The sequence below is a fragment of the Pseudochaenichthys georgianus genome, chromosome 24, assembly GCF_902827115.2.
Source record: "Pseudochaenichthys georgianus chromosome 24, fPseGeo1.2, whole genome shotgun sequence".
NCBI classification, from domain to species: domain Eukaryota; kingdom Metazoa; phylum Chordata; class Actinopteri; order Perciformes; family Channichthyidae; genus Pseudochaenichthys; species Pseudochaenichthys georgianus.
In genome coordinates, this window is record NC_047526.1 from 28,344,104 (window position 1) to 28,363,542 (window position 19,439).

At 41.3% G+C, this 19,439-nt stretch overlaps 1 protein-coding gene across 1 annotated transcript in view; it reads left to right on the forward strand.

Moving 5' to 3' along the window:
- rngtt (RNA guanylyltransferase and 5'-phosphatase) overlaps positions 1–19,439 on the forward strand; it is a 138,987-nt gene that overhangs the window by 18,326 nt on the left and 101,222 nt on the right. The window lies entirely within an intron of this gene.

A 19,439-nucleotide genomic window follows, 5' to 3' on the forward strand; every position in this document is an offset into this window, starting at 1 on the left:
ATTGTAATCACTTTATCTTCATACTCATCAAGCTGCTCAGTAAACGGTAGGGATGTAACGATATACCGAATATCGCGGTAAATAAACGTCCAATACCGTCGTTTTTAAAACACTTTTTTTTGTTTTAAATCTTTATTTAACCAGGTGGTCCCATTGAGATAATCGATCTCTTTTTCAAGAGAGACCTGTACAACATGGCAGCAAGTAGGTTACAACATGATCATAAAACAACAGAACACAAAAGAACATCGTATTTACAGGGCTACATGTACACACCTAGAGACATTGACAAGTACCAACAGTATAATTATATCTCGCCCTGTCAATAAGCCTTTTGAAGTGGTGGAGAGACAATGCACACTTTGACCCACTGCTGTCACCCATGGCCAAAGCATATCACTCCGTCCCACTGAGGTGTTGTTAGACTTTTTCGCTGTCCGTCATTTTGACAGACAGGATCGTAAAATGTCCGTCATAATCCCTTATTACCCGTCGGGTCTGAACAGTTCACGAGAGAGCACGCTCGTGAACTGTCAACGGGGTGGGGGGCGGTGTTATGCCGTGTGTGCATGCAGCTCGCAGGAGCGCGCACAGCGTAAAGCAAAACCTCCCAGACATATGTTGATCTGTACGGCAAAGTACGGTTTGGAAACTATATCATTTCCTTTTGGAGGAGGGCATGCATAACACGGCATAACACCAGAGCCTCGCTGCAGGGAAACGTTGGCGCTGTTCCGAGTTTGTTCCAATCTGTCAAAATGACAGATTGCTTTCAGATTTTTCCGTCATTGATAAATAAAATATTCGGTTAACGCGACCACTGCTGTCCCAGCAACATCAGTACCAAGCGAGAGAGTTTTTTCCAGAGCAGGGGATATTGTAAATGAAACATCCCAGCTTATAAATACCTGGAAATGTGGACATTCTCATATTCCTAAAAACCTGTCTGATGATGCTGAGTGAGTGACTCGTGAGTTTGAGTTGAGTTACTTGAAAAAAGTGAAACTTGATTTATTTTATTGCCGGGTCTGATTATTAAATGTCCTTGTTTATTTGTGAGATGCAGTGGCACAAAGAAAATGCCTACTTTGTTTGGTAGTAGGCCTATAGGTACAAAAACACTGGTTTTCTTGTTCCAGTCTGTTACTGTCACTTTGTTTTTGACACTTTAAAATACTGCTATCCTATTAAAATGCTGTACAAATCAGATTTATTATGTAATAAAGAAACATCTTCCGAGTAAAAAAATGTATGATTGAAATATATATTTTTTTATCACGATTAATACCGTACCATGGACTTATTATCGCGATATTATCGTACCGTGAGTTTTTGGTATCGTTACATCCCTAGTAAACGGTGAAGATGTGGGCAGTTGAATTGTAAAATTACTAAGCATGGGGGTGCCAACATAGAATGAGAAATGCAAAAAATGACTATTTTCTTTCTTGTCACATTTCGGGTTCAATTAGTTGTTTTCTCTTGTTTTAATGCTCTTTTGTTTGTTGAGGGGGTAAACGTTGTTTCGTATTCCACTCGTGTGCTGTTTCTCCCGCTGGTGAAAATGTTCCGCTGCTGGTGAATATTCACTCACTGCAGTCAATTTCCGATTTTTACACATCGGTTGCTTATATTTCCTGCAAGAGTGAGACCGGCAGAGTGCAGATTGGGCCACTCACCAACTTGCTGGTGCTTGAAACAGTTGTTAGAAAGTTTTGTGCTTGAAAGTGAAGTTGGAAAGTTTTGCTCTTTAATGGTTCAGAGTGATGGTGGGCTCTTCCTCCTCTGCCTGGAGCTCTTGTCCCTCACCCCCAATTACCTCAGGATACTTGAAGAGTCTCGCTGAGTAGTGACGTCTTTTTCTTCAGTCCTGAGATACAGAGAGAGGCAGAATCCGAGTCATCACTCAGCTGCATGATGTGCTGAGGAAATGATATACTATCTCCTCAAAATATCAAGATACATGTATTATTAGAGACTTACCTTACCACATGAGGAATACAATCATATTTCCTATCATCAAAATAAGATTGGCCAATACAGGAACACCTTCTCCTCCTCTAGTAAGGCCAAATGTAATCACAAATCCATCAACAATACCCGAAAAAACAAACTAAGTGAAGTAAGATATGCATTTTAATTTTCAGTTAGTTCTTTTAATTTAATAATCAGTAGTTGCTATGCAGGATAATTTATTTAGGAAAATCTATTAATACCCCAAATGTGTGCCTTAAAATATCAAATTGCCATCTTTGGGGTTTTACCTTTCCTGTTTTGTGTTAAACAGGTTTTGGTGCATGTAAATGGTCTCCAAGGCTAAAATCCCAAAGTTCCCCCTAAAGGGAGTTTCTCTTCCACACTGGTTTCAGACAGAGGGTGAAAAGAGGTGCTGCAACACGTATGAGAAAAATAAATACCTTTTTTGAACATTAAAGCATGTCTGCTGTCTATCTCCCGACAGTATGGGTGGAATCTAGATCAACGGAAACAACTCCTAGTTTTGATAATTTAAATCCAAATAGGTTGTTAACCTTAGAAGAAAAAGGACAATTAGGATCACACATATCCCATACAACTTAAATCACATTCAATATAATAATCACACTTACTAGTGGCCTCTCCTGATTCCTCAATCTCAATGACGTTCATTTATTTATCCCCTCTATTTATAACATATCAATAAACCCTGAGAATCTCCACCCAGATTTAAAGTCACACTCACATAAACTGAACCCCATTAACTGGACCCTCATACAACCAGCACAAAACACGAGACTGTCGTGTGTGTTATGGAGAAATCCCAAGAGACACCAGAATTAGCAGTGGATGTACAATGTTTCCAAGTATTGAGTTGTTTTGTGGACTGATTGGAAATTCCTCTGTGATTCATTTGTAATTTTGGGCTTTATGAAAAAGTTCTATCAGCCTGAAGAAATGGCCGCCAGTGAAGCTCGAACCTGAATCTGTGCAATAATCCTCTGTTGTCTCCACGATCTATTAAAAACACATCAGTGAGTCACGCTGGTGCTTCGGGAACACGTTACTTCATTTAGAGACATTTGGCTACAGTAGTTCATTTCAAACACTCTCTGGAGCGCTAAATATGTATTCATAAATACAATCTACAATAAACAATCGTAACTCACGAGATTAAAGTCGTAAACTTGCTAGAAAAAATGTTCTCTCGTAAATTTGTGAGTTTCTTTATAAGCAAAATGGTGACTCAGATCTTTAATTTACGACTTTCATCCTCGTTTTTATGATTTTTGTATTATATTTTTTTCATTATGTTGCCCTTATACAGTATACTTCAATAATAAATGAGTCTGCCATTATTATCTATTAACCGCCATCAAGTTTTCTTAGCTGTTTTTAAAAATGTATGTCCTAAGAATCGGCCTGCCTCGGACGGGGTAAAGAAGTCACAACGTTTTTGGAGACTAAAACATTGTTGGTCTTTTTAATGACATTTGTTAAACGTCTCACTAGTTGTGAGCCCCACCCAGAATCATTTAGACTTTAGTCTCACCAGAACATATGAGAGTGTAAATCAGACTAATTTATAAGTTTAATTCAATCACTGCACATGGTGTTTGTGTTAATTAATTTGCAGATGAGAGTGTCTTGGTACTTGAGTTCATAACCTTCTCCTGCTTAGCCTTGAAAACTTGAAACACTCATTATCATACGTAATGTTTTTGCTGCCCTAATATATGCAGCCCTTCCTCACAGTCGCAGAACTCCAGATAATTGGGACCCCATGATAAACTGGAAACTAACAGATGTGCTGTTGGTGAAAGTTCATGAAACCGTATAAACAACAGTGAAGTCTAACAGTAGGCCTGGGCAATATCTTCTATTCTAAAAATAGTTTCATATTTTGATTACGATGTACTGTAAATCACAATACGGGACGGGTGGCGCAGTGGTCTGTGCATCCGATCATCAGATCAAGGGGGAGTGCTGGGGAACTCCAGTTCGAAACCCGCTGCCGCCGCCACTGCGTCAGGCTGTTGTGTCCTTGGGCAAGACACTTCACCCGGATTTGCTCCTGTGGGTATTGTCCACAGTACATGTATCACACCAATGTCTACTTGTAAAAGCGCCTCGATGACCTCGAGGCGTGAAGATGGACGGTGTGGCGCAGTGCGCTGTGCAATGATCATCAGATCAAGGGGTGAAACCCGCCGCTGCTGCGTCTGTAAAGCCGGTGGGTCCTTGGGCAAGACCCTTGGGTATTGTCCACAGTTTCTGACCATTGCATGTATGATGTGCAATGTGTGTATATGTAAAGCGCTTTGAGTCATTGATAATGCGCTATAATAAATGTAAGGAATTATTAATTATTAATAATACTGCTTTCTGGCAGTCAATCATTAAGTAGCCTATTTTAAATAACCATGTTGTAAAGCCTATTTGTTTATACTCATGTATGAATTACATTCTAGGCAAATACAAAGTACTTGGTATGTTCCTTATTGAATTGTACCTTAAAGGTAGGGTAGGTAAGAATGGAGAAACCAGCTCGAGTGCGCGAGAATTTGAAAATACACAACAGGAAAAAATCTGCCCCTTCAGACTTCCTCTCAGAGCCCCTCCTCCAACACACACGAACGTGCTAATGACCAATGAGGGCACGAGATAAGTTTGTGCCCCGATGGAAGGCTGACGGGCAGGTAGGCCATCCAGTTACTTTAGCCGGTCGTGCTTTTTACAGAGCCACGGCTTCCACAGATGACATTTTTTTAAGTATTTATTGTCAAAGCATTTAATATATTCATTGCTATCGGGATGTTAAGAGCATCCCATGGAATATAATAAAAAGTGTTTCTGAAGTGAATTACCTACCCTACCTTTAAGTGCAAAATGTGAAAAAAACGAAATCTTCAAATGATATTGCTTTTAAAAACATATTTTCAGAAAAATGTCGATTTGATTTAATCACTTAGTTATATATATTAATGCAATATACATTGATATTAGCAGCCTTATATAAAAGCCTAACAATTGTTTTCATAGCAATGATTTTTGGAACATAATGTACTTTTCTGGAGCTGCATCTTATCTTCTCAACAATAAGATTTCTAACTTGGCTTTAAAGAATATCTGCAAGTTTTCTTTTTAAATCTTTTTGACACCTGTACAGAAACCTGGAGTTTCTATTCTTTTGGGCTTCTTAAAAAGATTAGATAAAATCTTGTTTGTCAGCATGATTCCTGTCTGCTGTCGCTTCTTTCTTCTTTTTAACAGACCGCAGTATTGTGCCTTCTTTATTATTGTTTTTCTTGGAAAATGCACAGACTGTACAGAATGTCTCACAGAGGCAACATGAAGTAGCAGAAAGGATGGATTCAGCTTTGTTTGGTGGATATTCACAGCTCAACTCCAGGCTGCATGTAATGCAGTTGAGTTCTCACATGGGGAAAGCTTACATTGATGCGCTGGGTTGAATGCTGTGAGGGACAGTCTGTGCTGCTCGTCTCATATTCATTTGCTGTCCTTGGCGGAAAAAATATATCTCAGGTCTTAGGTCCTCCAACAGTGCAACACAATACACGGATACAATAGTATAATTAAATGGAATATAATAGAAACAGAATATGATAGAAACTGTGCAGAATAGTCTATATACAGTAATTGGAATATTGATATATAGGTCTTTCTTATATGTTCGGATTTTGTTTGTGGGAGAGAAATTCCCTCTTGAAGGAACTTTGGGATTTGAGCCTTTGCAGACCATTTACATGCACACAAACCTATATACCACACTACAGGAAAGTCAACTTTAATGTCAATCTTACTCCGTGTTTACAGACAGAGAGATCGAAATGACGTTTCCAACAATCCCAAATATGAAATTATACAATATACAGATATGTATAAAATATGTATATCCTATATACACAATCAACAGACACATTTACACATATGCACACATTAAGATAAAAAACACAACAATCAATATATACGAGATAACAGTCAAGTTAAGTGGAACTCCCATGAAGCATAAAAGGGCTCCATCCATTAGATTTCTTAATGATTACAATTCCACGGGCCTCCCACATGTGTGCTTGAGTGTCCTCATTTAATCTGGATCATGTCTCAGATTGAGCGTTAAAGCTGAGACAGACAGTCTTGGGCTCGTAGGCGGGCAGTGGATAAGCCGTCATCATAAAAGATGATGATTGATGTCTTGGGCTCTAATAATCCTACAATCTCTCTAATGATGGGGAAAGTATGAATTCTGAAAAATGAGCTGTCGGACAGAAATGCATCGGATAAAACTAATGACTTGATGTTTTTTGTACATTTTCAGGGAGATGTACTGATCGAAGTGCTGCAGTGCGATGTGTCATTCTCGTCATGCATTGCAAAGAGTGTGCAGAGAATTACTTATCCTGTTTCTAACCAATGGCATTTTTTCATAACCTGGAGGGGATTTTTTTAGGAAATGTTTCTCTCCGAGGTGGACGGAAGATATTTTCTCTTTGCAAATTGCCAGAGGTCTTCACTTATGTATTCCATATTTTAAATCCCTCCAGCTTTGGTGAGGATAAGAACGTTTCCTATTATTTTGCAAGTCAATTTTACTTCTAAAATGAGCCATTTATTTTTTTCTATTTCATACTATAGCATGTTGTTTGACGTCTAATGCCAACAGCCCCACGTGGATGATTCCCTGCAAAGGCATGGCAAGTTTATTCATGAAGCCTGTTTCAACACAAGGCAATTAATTCTTGTCCTTTTACAAAATAATATAAAAAATAAGAAACACACTATTAAATTAACTTTTAAATACATCTGCTATAGTGTTATTTCCAAATCCCTGTATTGTTGTGCTGCAGAGAAGTCCCAACCTACACACCGTCTTTTACGAATGTAGTAACAAATCATTGTTTGGTACAGGTCCTCATAAAAAAAATCACACCATGATAATTGTCATACAGTTATAGTGTGAATAATGGTTAAAAATTATCATTCCTTTTTAATTTCATGCCTTGATTGCAATATCAGTAAAAAATAAACGCAATTAGTTATTTTTATTCCGCTTTCGGCAGAGAAGGCTGGCTCCTATCAGGCTTTGGAAAGGACGGCCTCATCAGTGGATTTGCAAAGAGAGGAAACATAGGCCGAGTTGGCATTTTAATCAACTTGTTGCAGAGCCGTCTGTCAGGGCTCGATTGGTTTTGAGCCCCAGGGAAGAAGAAGAGGTGGGAGAGGGGTCAAGAACGTCTTTGTGACTTTAACAAATAACACTGCTCAAATTGGACTTTATTAGTGAAATTGGAGTGGAGGAAAAGCAGTCGTTATTTCCTCTCAAAGTCTCCTAGCACTTCAGTCATTTACTGAATTTCCCCACAGGGATTAATAAAAGTTCGTCTTATCTTATCTCAAAGGGAGGAATCAACAAAAATGGCCAGTCTCCGTTATGTTGTTTGAATGGTCCTTGCACACCAGACTGCACCAACTATTATTTTATTATTATTATTATTTATTGCTGCTCCAAATAGCATGAGTAATGAACATGGGAGAGAGTTCAGCTCACAAAAGACAAAACTGTGTACCAGGGAATTTGTAAACTGCACTACGTAAGGGATAATGTGCAGCGAGGCGGTCATTATAATAATAATAATAATTCATTTATTTTATATAGGCGCCTTTCAAGGCTCTCAAGGTCGCCGTACAAACACATAAAAACAAGATACACAATACCTAACACCAGCATAAGAAACATAAACAAGACAATGCAGTATATAACAAATCAAATAAATAAAACAGACGATGTGTGATGGATAACGATCAGGGTGGATATGCGAGTGTGAAGAGATATGTTTTGAGGCGTGATTTGAAAATGGGGAGAGAGTCAGTGTTGCGGATGTCAGGTGGGAGGGAGTTCCAGAGGCGGGGTGCAGAGCGGCTGAAGGCTCTAGACCCCATGGTGGTTAAACGGAAGGGGGGGTGCAGTGAGGCTGAGGGAAGCAGAAGATCTGAGTGTGCGGATGGTGTGTGTTGATGTGCAGGAGGTCGGAGAGGTACAGAGGAGTGAGGTTATGGATGGCCTTAAAGGCGAGGAGCAGAATCTTAAAAACGATACGGGATTTGACGGGGAGCCAGTGAAGTTGCTGAAGAACAGGAGTGATGTGGTTAATGGAGGGGTTGCAGTAGTCGATGCGGGAAGTGACCAGGGTGTGAACAAGAATGACGGTGGTCTTAGGGTTAAGGGACGGGCGGAGGCGGTTGATGTTGCGTAGATGGAAATAGGCAGACCGAGTGATATTACTGATGTGAGATTATGGGTAAAAGAACACCCGACAGGCTGATCAGGAGCCTGATGCCAAGCGGAACTTGATCACCATAATGACCGCTGCACATTATCCCGCTTATTACACGGCCACATTCTCAACAAAATCACGACATGACTCCCAATATTAATTGAAGTGCTTTTATAGATTTAGAACATGTTTTTATTGATTTAAAAAATTGTTGTATTGATTTAAATTGACATGCATCCGCTAAGAAAAATAGTCCGTTGTTACTGTTTGAACTACGTAGCAACGGCAGGAACTGCTTCGATAGCGTTTTTGAGGATCTTTTTGATTACAGATTTGAAAACATCGTTGCTTGCTTTAAAAGTAGCACAATTCATTATGTCAAACCTTGGGAAGTATCTAGATATCCCTGCCCTAATGCCAAAGTAACTGCCAACTGAATATGTGTTGCCGTTTGATGTATATGTCTGGACCGCTGCCGTAAAAAGGGGGGTTTCTGCCCCGTTACTTCTCCGCTGTTACTTGTCCCTCTTGTCTTTTTCTTTTCTTCACTGGGGACTCATCAGCCACTAATCATTCATCCAAATTACTGTGCTCTCCAAATATATTACAATTAATATTACAATCCTGCATGTTGCTCTCAGACGGTAGACAACGGAAACGAAAGACAAGCCAAAACAGTTTGAAAACCCAACTGTATACAGTTAAATCGACCCGGACTTCTTTCTGCAGATGTGAGCGTCCTTAACAACGGTCAATAGTCCTTGACAGCGGTCTGTACTACTGGATATAACAATGTGTCAAGTGTTCTGAATTGACCAATCAGAATCGAGTATTCAACTAAGTCAGGCAATAATGCTAATTAATGTTTCCAGTACACCTGTTCTTTAATGCCTTTTTCTAATCAAGATAATGCTGGGACAAAAGTTCCAAAAGCTCTAAGTGTGTCTGCTGAGCTTTAAGAACATACTCACCTGCTGCTCAGGAGACACGTGTGCTTTTATACATTCTTTACTTTTTATTTGTCAGTTTTCATTTGCAGGGTATGGTCTATGGCTAGTTTAGACCTGCCTCGTCACATTTGTTTTTTTTTTTCCTGTGAAATGTTCCACATTATATCGTTTTTTGTCTCGCTTTGTTATTTCTCATGAGAATAAAGTTTGGATCTACCACCAGAGTAGACCAGATGGGAAAGTAAACCAAAAAAAAAAGCACTCGTTTTGTATTCGAGTGCATTTTTCAAAACAGTGGTACAAATGCGAGGTTCACTGTTTATAAGAAGGGTTGCAGTTTTACACGAGAAAAGGATAAAAACTAAATGGTTGTTTTTTCTGCGTAACCGTCTCCTCTGGGATTAGGTGCAAAGCTGCTTCCCTGAACTTTTAGTGGGGAAGCATCGCGTCCGTCTTCTACCGAAGGTCAGACGGTCCTTAACTCTTGAGTTGTTTTTTGGGTAAATTCCGTGAGACCCCTAATAGTGGGAATGAGACTTTTTTAAATGTTCTGCAGTGATTCACAAAACAATCTAATGTGATATGACATTTTTATTTTCCAGCTTACACACTCTGAATCTCCTGATATACATAGCCCACTTAGAGTTAGGGATGCTCCGATCGATCGGTCACCGATCGAGATCGGCCGAATACTCACTCTGTACCGATCGATCGGTGCTCTCTAACATGCCGATCGCGAGAGCCGATCGCATGACGTAAAATACATGACACAAGCTCGCGAAAATGGCTTCACCGGTCTGGCATTATTTTAAGGTGTCCGAAAAAGACAGTAAATAGCGGCATGCAACGTGTCGTGTGTGAAGCAGAAACCCTGCAGCTCCACCCGCCGGACTGCTAAGCGGAACGAACACACTTAGCTATTTTATCTACCTCTGGAACAAGCTAAACTAGTTATAAATATATTTATTCTTCACTGTCGGGTCACTCATTACTGGATCAGTGAGCTGCATGAGATACTGACAGGCTGTCAGGAGAGGGAGAGGGGGGAGAGAGAGAGAGAGAGAGGAAAAGAGAGCGCTTCCGCTCATTTCTCCCGTGTTATTCTCCAAAGTGAATGTAAACTTGAAGAATGTACATCATTTGAATGTAATAATTAAGTTGATTGTTGTTTGTGGAAGCGCCAGTGAATGAGCCCCATTAACTGAGTTTAAACATCACTTTAAATGGAAGATTTAAAGTGATGTTTAAATCTTCCATTTAGGCCCCCGCCCACTCGATCGGATCGGCGATCGGTATCGGCCGATACTGATTCCAGCGATCAGCGATCGCCCCCCGAAATTGGCGATCGGAGCATCCCTACTTAGAGTATACATTGATACATTATCAAACCATATTACATCTCTATTTCACCCATGTTACTCCATTATTGCACCCAAATTACCCTCATAAACACAACAATTACTTCCATATTACACCGATTTTACATTGATATTACACTTCTATAACACCCATATTACACCGTTACTACTCCAACATTACAATTATATTACTCCCATGTGAGACATTGACACAGCCTTTCAAACGACTGTATCCGGCAGGACACAGAAACCATTTAAGCATTTCACTTTTATAAAATCCACCTGAACTCCGTCACATCTAAAAGGAAAGTATGGTGAGGACCATTATGTTTTGATGCCGTTATCTAAATGACAAATCTACCGGCCTTTAGACGGCATTGACGCACCAGTAATGATGTGCAAAGCTGCTGGATCTGATCTCAGACCTCCCCTGGAGCTCAGCTGCTGTCAGTCAAGCCACGGGACTCTACTGGAGAAGTCGACACAATGGCCCGCCTCTGCTTCATTAGGCTAAAGTGCTCTGGGGGGGGGGGGAAAGGAGCTCGGGAGATGAGGATGAAATCTGACGCTCGCAGCACCCATCAGAGGAGCGGAGCAAAGAGCAGGCGGGGAGGGAATAAAAGGAGCACATTAGATTGAATATTTTCCCATTGTTCGTTAGGAAAGTGCCCTGTATTTCAGGGAGAGATGAAGAAACTATGATGAAGAGGAGGACCACTGGGGGGGTTACACAGCACTAATGGTCTCCCTCTGAACATACTTGATGGCTAACTGGCCAATTAGACAGCAGGGGAAGCACTTGTCCGCGCAGCCCTGTTGTGTCCGCACTGGTTGTCAGATGTTCTCTGTCGTGACTCGCTGTTTGGTCTTCTCTGTCCGTTCCTGAGACAAAAGATATCACCAGGGTTTTTCTTCTGTCTGTGGGAATAATTTGCCTAAACTGCAGGCGTTTCCTGTTCCCTTTTATTATTTTGTCCACTCTTCCCTGCCTTCATGTCTTTTTAATGCTTTCGTTGTGCCCGCTCCCACCCTGAGAATGTGCTGCTGTATCCAAGCCCACGCAACCATTCTCTCCTTCACCTCCCACATTCTGTAGTTTTTCCTTTTGCAGTTTCCAAGAGACTTTTGGGTGACCCTGATGTTATACCTCAAGGCTTGTGTGTTTTTTGAGCTTGCTCCCGTCATGACTGGAGGGGGAGGGGAGGGTCTCACTTATCGATCGGAGCTCTCTTCCAACCGAAGTGTGTGTTGAGGGTTATGATTACCACTTTCCTTGGCCAGCCTGCTCAAGTGCTTCTCGAAGTATAATGGAAATAATTGGGTTTTATGTCGAGCTTCTCAATCCCCCTCCTCCCAAATCAAAAGCCCTGAGATTTTAATAACTTTGAAGGGAGTGTCATCTACCTCCGCATTTATTCCTCGAGGGACAATACAGCACAGCATTTAATCAAAGACAGGCACTTTTATGAAGCTGTTTTCTTCTCCTCTCATCCCCATCCAACTTCATTTAGTTTTACTACAATAGCACGTTGCTCGATTATAATCTTACAATACTGTTTCTCAAAAACAATTGAGGCAGCCGTCTCGAAGAAATACACCATCTCTCTTAATTCAGTTTTAGAAAAAGTGTATTATTGGACAAAACATTATTGTCAAGGTTTTCTATCAGAGGTGGCGATTCTGTGCAGTGAAAGAATCCATTGAAATATCTCATGTGAACATCCCTTGCAGCCTATATTGATATACAATCCTGTGGTAATGACCCTCTGTTCAGCCTTATTTATGTTTCCCATCAGCCTTATCAGCGGTTATATTACAGTGTGTGCACCATAACTGCTTTCGACTCATTGTAAGGCATAACTATTGTTATATGTTTAAACGATAATCAGCCTCTGTATTCCAATCACATTGTATACTCGTATACCGAACCTTAAAATAGCATGACTGCAAGTCATTAGTACTTGGTTTATGTTGTTTCATTCAACCAGAGTGCAGCCGGCAGCCAGGTGTAATTGGGTGTGTATCAAGTGTGTAATGAAGCAGTCAGTTTTCTAGATATACTTTTTATTTTGTACGATATATTCTGTACAATATGACTGAGCTCACAACAGCATGCCTCACCAGATAAGCCACTCCAGTATAACTAATCAACAAGAAAACTAATAACGCTGAACACAGTCAGTTAAAGGTGGGGTAGGTAAGTTTCAGAAACCGGCTCGAGATACACTTTTTGTTATATTCCATGGAATGCTCTTAACATCCCGATAGCAATGAATATCTGAAGTGCTTTGACAAAAAATCCATAAAAAAAATGTCATCTGTAGAAGCCGTAATACTGTAAAAAGTAACCGGCTAAACGGATTGGATGGCATACCTGCTTGTCAGCCTTCCATCGGGGTGTGTGTTGGAGGAGGAGCTCTGTAAGGAAGTGGCAGATTTTCTACGGTTGTGTATTTTCAAATTCTAGCGATCTCGAGTCGGTTTCTCAAACTTACCTACCCCACCTTTAATGAATTGGTTGATTAGGGCAACAATGATTGGGAACGAAAAATGTTCACATTCAGTTTCTCAGTTCACTTCCTTTTTTAGATAAATTATCTTTTGGTTTTGGACCGTTTTTCAGACCAAAGATATTTCAACAACATCTTCTTTGGGCTCTAAGAAAATCTGCTAATCTAATAGAAAACAGTTATTTACCATTGTTTACTTGAATCAAGCTGCAGTGGCTAATTAAAATGCAATAATGTGGAATGGGGAAAGGCCGTGCCAATCTGATGTTCCTCCATTTAGCTTTCAAGTACTTCTACGTCTGGAGCAGAACACAGCTGTGCTTCCATTTGATGAAAGGAAATTGATGGCTTTGTTGCTCCAATTTGTTGGAGGACATTTGCATGAGCTTGAACTATTCTCGGTGTCACGCTGGCATTTGATTCTTGAAATAAAAGCGTCGGCACGTCTCTCGCGCCTGAGTCCATATGTGTGAATGTTGGTTTACAATGACACGACTGTGCTAATTGGCCTCCAGCTCTAGTTCTGTGCAGCGCTTTGTTGAAACCTATTTAATTTCCGGGTAGCAGAAGTGACAAACAGATGTCTCAGTAAAGTGTTAACAAAGCAGTAGAAAGAAGCTATTTCAGCAGCGAGTGATCAGTGTTGTTACAGTAAATGGTTCTGGAGGATAAAGGCAACAATAGAGTCTGTGTTTCTCTTCAGCTCGTCTTAGCGAACCGACAGAAAGGAGGATCAAGGATTTTGTCTGTTTGCTGTCCCTCACTTCAAACTACCTATCATGTCTGCCAACTCAGTGATCAGCTTACTCAGTTGATCAAACTATAAACATTTGGTATGAACACTTTTGCATGATACTCGTGCTTCTCTATTATACTTACAAATAAAGCCATTGATTATGTGGAGGTTTAGTTTGAACATCGTTTGTGTTGTGTGGTGATATTTTACAACACATTTTATAACACATCTGCTGATGGAAAAGGAGCTGTTGGCAGGTTAATTGTACAGGCTGCAGCTCCCAGAGATTATACCATGAAAACATATATTTCTTCTCTTTGATATTCCCCTTCCTAAGCATTATTTCTGAGAGCTGAGATGAAGGTTTAACGGCGATAAAAGTCTGAAAGGTGTCTAAGTGTAGAAGTGTTAATGTCTCTACGCTCCAGCAGTCTGACACACCTGTTTGCAGGATGGAGAGGAGAAACTGGCTTATCATGAACCATGGTGGTAAACTGACTTATTTTGACAGCTATTTGAACAATCTGAATGTCACTGCTCTCTAGTTTTTGAATCTCGCAATGAATAAGACATTTTCCAGCAGTATCTCGTGTATCATCAAGTTTCTCTATTGCTTCTGTTAACTCGATTTTTGAATTGTACTGAAGCCAAATTAAGTAACTAAACAGAATGATACGGACAAAATAACAGATAAACCTTTCAGTGTAAAGCGGTGTAATCCAATAATACAAAGTATGGATTGTACAACTACTGCGATCAATCACTTTTGTTTAATGGATTTTACAGAAACCTTATTTTCATTTTTTATATTCATGCAGATATTAATTCTGTCTTGTCTCCCATGCAAAGGCTGGATTCGTTAAGCTTCAGAGGGGAGTGTGTGGGAGAGAAACTCCCTGTAGAGCAGGGGTGTCAAACTCAAGGCCCGGGGGCCAAATCCGGCCCACGACTTCATTTTATGTGGAGCTTGCAAAGAATATAATACGTTTATTATACGGTTACATGCCACTTTACAGAAGCAGGTTGCCCATAAACTACATGTCCCACAATGCATCTCGTTTTCTGACATGCGCACTGAAGAGACTTGCAATTATTTGCCCTGGACTTCTGCTTTCAGACGTATTTAATTACTAAGTTATTACCATATCCAATAATAATTTAATGCAGAGGCAATAATATAATACATTATTTCATATATTATGATTATTTTTTTTACTTGAATTTTTTTCTTTATTAATAATAAATCTGATTTGTACAGCATTTTAGTAGGATAGTAGTATTTTAAAGTGTCAACAATATAATAATCAGACCCTGCAATAAAATAAATCAAGTTTCACTTTAGTTTTTCAAGCAACTCAACTCTAACTCACTCACTCGGCATCATCAAGGTTATCTTTTAGGAATGTGAGCATGTCCACATTTCCAGGTAGAAGCTGGGATGTTTGGGCGTTTTACAAAATCCCCTGCTGTGGAAAAAAACTCTCTTGCTTGGTACTGATGTTGCTGGGACAGAGAGATATGCTTTGGCCATGGGTGACGGCAGTAGGTAAAACTCTGCATTGTCTCTCCCACACTTCAAAAACAATACAGTTTTTGCCAAGAAGGTGAGGCTTATTGACAGGGCGAGATATAAATATACTGTTGGTACTTGTCAATGTCTCTAGGTGTGTACATGTAGCCCTGTAAATACGATGTCCTTTTGTGTTCTGTTGTTTTATGTTCATGTTGTAACCTACTTGCTGCCATGTTGGACAGGTCTCCCTTGAAAAAGAGATCGATTATCTCAATGGGACCATCTGGTTAAATAAAGGTTTTTACAAAAAAATTAGTTAAACAAATCGTGGTATATTTTGTCACACTCACGACGGTATTGAGACATTTCTTTACCGCGATATTCGATATATATATCGTTACATCCCTAATGGCCACACATGCAGAGCGCACAGCACACACAGTGAAATGTGCATTTAACCCACCCTAGTACCAGGAGTCTAGTACTAGGAGCAGTGGGCAGCTATTGTACAGCGCCCGGGGAGCAATTGGAGTGGGGGGGAAGGGGGTTGTCCGGTGCCTTGCTCAAGGGCACCACGGCAGGGCAGGAGGTGAACTGGGACCTCCAAGTAGCAGTCCACACTCCATATTTAGGTCCGTTTGCGGACTTGAACCGGCAACCCTACGGCTCACAGTCCAAGCCCCTACTGACTGAGCCACCCAAATTATTTTCGCTCCTCATTTTATATTTAATTTATGTACATGGTTGAGATATATGTAATACATTTTCCAACTTGTCATTGGCAGATATATTCAGTTTGTTGAATTTGCTATGCTCTTTTAGTTTCTCCAGTCTAATAAATCAGCAAAATAAACTCACAAACTTCAAGCAGAGAAATATTCTTAAACCTATACAATAATTGCATTCGACCATGAAGAAGTCAGTAGGGCAGGGGTACAAATCTTAAAGGTCCAAAATAAATGTTTCAATAAGACAAAGGTCCGTTTATTACGGTCATTCAAACTTCTAAACAATTGCAACAAGATTCTTAACACGAGGTTGCAAAAACAAAAATAATCTGTATGCAGCAGTTTTCATTGTTTTTGTGTCTGTGCTTGACCCCTCAGAGTCGCAGTGTAAGAGCGGCACAGTTATGAATAAAGGCAGCTGCACCCTCTTTCATTCAGCATTCCCATCATTGCTTTATAAATGTCTTGTCTTTATAATATCAGCGCGGCCGTGGTCAGATCAAAATGCCTCCGAATGCAATTTGAATAGACCTACAGCCAATCAGAGCAACGAAACGTTGGGTCTGCTGCGTCATGCATTACGGCCCGTCCACACAGCGGCGTGCGCTGACGCTTGCCGGCGGGCGTGTCTGAAACTCGACCAAAAACCAATCACATGAATCTCCCGCCCCCTGACACACAAGCAGCGGTTTGATTGGCTAGAGCTTGTACTGGCATATGATTCGATTGGCTGACGCCTCACCGAGGCGTCAAAAGTTGAACATTGCTCAACTTTTGCAGCGAGCCACGCCAGCTACGCTCCACGTCGCTTCCCACGATGCATTTCGGCTAAAAGTGACGTCACCCCATTCAAGTGAATGGGGAAGCGTCAACGCACGCCGCTGTGTGGACGGGCCGTTACTGATATGTCGATACGTCACGTTCACAGTCCCCAAACTCGCGCCGAGTAAATTGCAGACAGACAGCAGAACTTCTAGGATTAATTGTATATTTCGGATGGATAGATTTGTTCTTAAACGCCCTCGCATTGAGGTACAAGTCGAACAGGTGCCAGAGTCACACGACCCACCTGAAGAGTGAATAGTGAGTTTTGAATATATTTTGTAATAATGGCTCATTTGAAAAAGTGTTTTGTATGACAATAGAGATAAGATAAGATAAGATAAGATAAGATGAACCTTTATTAATCCCCGAGGGGAAATTCAGTTGTACAGGCCACCTGTTGTGTGCTGTGTCTGTCTCTCTCTGTTTACCTGTGTCTCTCTACCTCTGTCTCCCCCCCCCCCCCTCTCTCTCTCTCTCTCTCTCCCTCTCCGTGTCAATTCTATATGCCAACTTTTTTTGTTTCTGCCGCTGCGTAGCATGTTGTAACAACGTGGAATTAGCAGAATAGGCTATTGTATTGTTTATCTCACACCTGTTGCTCTCGATGTAATTTAGCTGATAACAGGAGACTAATAAAAGCCTCACTCGTGCGTTTCACTGTCAAGGGGTGCGATATAGCGTGAATGTAATTACATTACAAATACTGACTTGAGCCCCACCACTGTATGGGTTAGCCCTACCATAGATTACCCAACAAAAATACTCTGGCCTAGTTAAATCAAAGTGGTACTTTTTTTTTGGCTGGGCAGTTGTAGTTTTACACACTGTCTTATTTGACTTCCTCAGGACTTAAAACTGTTTTTTGGGGGCAGACCCCCTCAAAGAAAAAAAAATATTTACACACGTAAGGTCATCATCTTAACAGTTTGTTCTGCTCATCCGTGAGCAGAGCATCAAGTTGACGTGTATTACAGCTGCATGCGGCGATTACCATCTTGTTCAGCAAAACGCCTCACAAACGTATTCAGATCAAAGCTTCAGTGCGTTTTGATTCAATGCTGAGTACAGCCAAACTGACAGTCTCTTCTCTGTCAGTGTAGACCGCAAATACCTCATTCCTTCAGTGCTTGGGTCCGGAATGCTTCTCGTTTTGCGCCGTCCCGTTCAAATGAAATCGCCGCCAATCATATGTCCACGCTCGCGCCAGGACCGGTGGAGGGGTTACATGACGTGCATCTTGTGCTGCATTCACTTGCACTCGGACATAGAGACTTTCTCCTCATAAATGTCCAATGAGCGCTGTTTGCAGTCTATGGACATAGCGGATCATTTTGACTCGTTGCGTTGTGGCGATGTCTCGCAGATAACACAGATAATACATATGAAAAGTATAATTGCTCAGAGTCCAGAGACAGTTGTGGTTCGGTCCGGATCCGGACCGGAGTCCGTACTTTGAGGATGCCTGGGCTTGGACTGGGAGCTGTAGGGTCGCCGGTTTCAAGTCCCCGACCAGACTTAAAATATGGAGTGTGGACTGCTACTTGGAGAGGTCCCAGTTCACCTCCTGCCCTGCCTTGGTGCCCTTGAGCAAGGCACCGGACACCCCCCTTCCCCCCTCACTCCCATTGCTCCCCGGGCGCTGTACAATAGCTGCCCACTGCTCCTAGTACTAGACTTCTGGTACTAGGATGGGTTAAAAGTAGGGATGCACGATATTGGTTTTTTGAAACCGATACCGATAACTTCCTGCTTCTCAAGACCGATACCGATAACCAATAATAATATAATATATATATTATATTATTGCTCGAACGTTAATAATGCGTGAACGCAAAAAAAAATTAACGCCACTAATTATTTTCACGCGATTAACGCATGTGTATTTTTTGTCCTCGGCCGCCCCGTAGTTTCAGAGCGCATCGAGTTTAAAATACCATCTACAAGCTGATGCTGCTGACAGCCCCGCTCCTGCCGCCCGCTTGCAGCAGACCACACTTCCACGCTCACCGGCAGGCACCGACTGGCTATTGGGAGGACCGGGAGGGTGTGTGTATGTGTGGCGCAAGCGGGAGAGAGACCTTACGTGTATTGTTGTTGTTAGCATCTGGTGCTAGCTAGCTGCGCTAACGGATATAAGGAGCTGTTTAAATAAAAACAGAGGAGCGACATTTCGCGCCGAGCACTTGACTTTATGCAGGCAGCCAGCCAGTGGGACATTGTACGAAAAGTCAGCACACTCAGCACGGATAGTGCGCGCAACATGATTGCAGCGTCCAGGCAGCTCCCGTTCGAGCATATGCCTTGAGTTGCACATGGCTCCAACGATCAATCTCTCTCTCTCTCTCTCTCTCTCTCTCTCTCTCTCTCTCTCTCTCTCTCTCTCTCTCTCTCACTCACTCACTCACTCACTCACTCACTCACTCACTCACTCACTCACTCACACACTCACACACACACACACACACCCCCCCCCCCCCCCCCCATTTGTATTGTATTATTGTATACAGGTTCCAGGTTGAATTGAGGCGAATATTTGTAATGTTCAG